Here is a 1,262-nt window from a genome sequence, read left to right as displayed (position 1 = left end):
CCTGAGCCTTGGAAGATGGCGGCGGCAGTGTCGCTCTGGTGCAGTGTAGAGATGTGAAGGCCCGGAAAAATGGGGGGGGGGGAACGGTTTTTCCCCGTTTTTTTCCTGAAGCCTTTTTGTTTTTTTCCGAAAAATTGGAAAAATTGAAAAAAAAGAAAAGAAAAAAAATTGATTATGGAACGTTTTATTTTAACATGATTAATAAAATATTTTAAGACAAGGTGTTCAAATATTTTTCAAATCATTTCTAAAATATATATATATGGTATCAGATTGATCTAATTTCTGTGCACTGAGGACAAGTAAGTCCTAGGTTACAAACTGAACTCTCCAATGCAAGAACAAGATGCATTTCTTCCTTTAGGAGGTGCGATTGTCAGAAGAAAATAAAAACGTTTCAGTTTTGTTTTTGCGTGTGGGTGGGTATTCTGTTTGTAATAATTGTTTGGATACACGATATTTTAAATATGCTAGTTGTGATAATTTCATGCCAAGTAAAGTCCATAGTCATATTTTATGTTCCTAAAGTAACAGAATGACTTTCAATCTGGAAAAGACAAAAGAAATGGTAATGTAGCAATTTTTTTCAATTTTTCCGAAAATTTCCATTTTTCCCTGAGAAAAACCGGAAAAAAACCGTTTTTTCCCCCGAGCTTCAAAATTTCCGGAAATTTTACATCTCTAGTAGTGACCTAGTCATCGGTGGTGGTTCCCAGTTTCTCCTTGGCAACTATGCAGGAAGACAGCTAGATTCGCACCCAGTAGCACCCAACGAGCTTCCGAGAGTCAAAACTCCCTTTGTCAGATTTATAATTCCGGGAATGGACCTTACCAAATACCTGACAAAAGGTCTCGAATCTAGCTGGGTTACTGTAGGCCAGGACGGCCACCCTGTACAACTATGCAGGGAAGCTTTTATCGGTTGGTTTAGTTATCTCAGGCCACATGTTCTGTGGGAAGACGGACATGACCGCGCATTAAACTTCAGTGAACTTCTTTGCAAGACTTGGGGTGGGGTGGGGGAGCACAGTTATCTGTTCGTGGCGTTCCTCTTCACCAGTTTTTTTCTGGGACGAATTTCTGCGCCATCCTGTCATTCGACCCGTTTCTCCCTTCCCCGTCTCCACAGATGACCGTAACTTCCTATGGACTAGTGCAGGGGTGGCCAAACTGTGGCTTGGGAGCAACACGTGGCTCCCTGGGTAGGCTTGAGGTGGTGGGAGCAGAGAAAGAAAGCAACTTTAACTTTAAATGTGTTCTCA

At 41.5% G+C, this 1,262-nt stretch overlaps 1 protein-coding gene across 8 annotated transcripts in view; it reads left to right on the top strand.

Moving 5' to 3' along the window:
- Positions 1–1,262, top strand: part of TCF3 (transcription factor 3) — a 146,052-nt gene that overhangs the window by 11,837 nt on the left and 132,953 nt on the right. The window lies entirely within an intron of this gene.

This window comes from Gekko japonicus, unplaced genomic scaffold, assembly GCF_001447785.1.
Source record: "Gekko japonicus isolate JY-2015 unplaced genomic scaffold, Gekko_japonicus_V1.1 scaffold1894, whole genome shotgun sequence".
NCBI classification, from domain to species: Eukaryota; Metazoa; Chordata; class Lepidosauria; order Squamata; family Gekkonidae; genus Gekko; species Gekko japonicus.
This window is presented reverse-complemented; position numbering and strand designations above follow the sequence as displayed.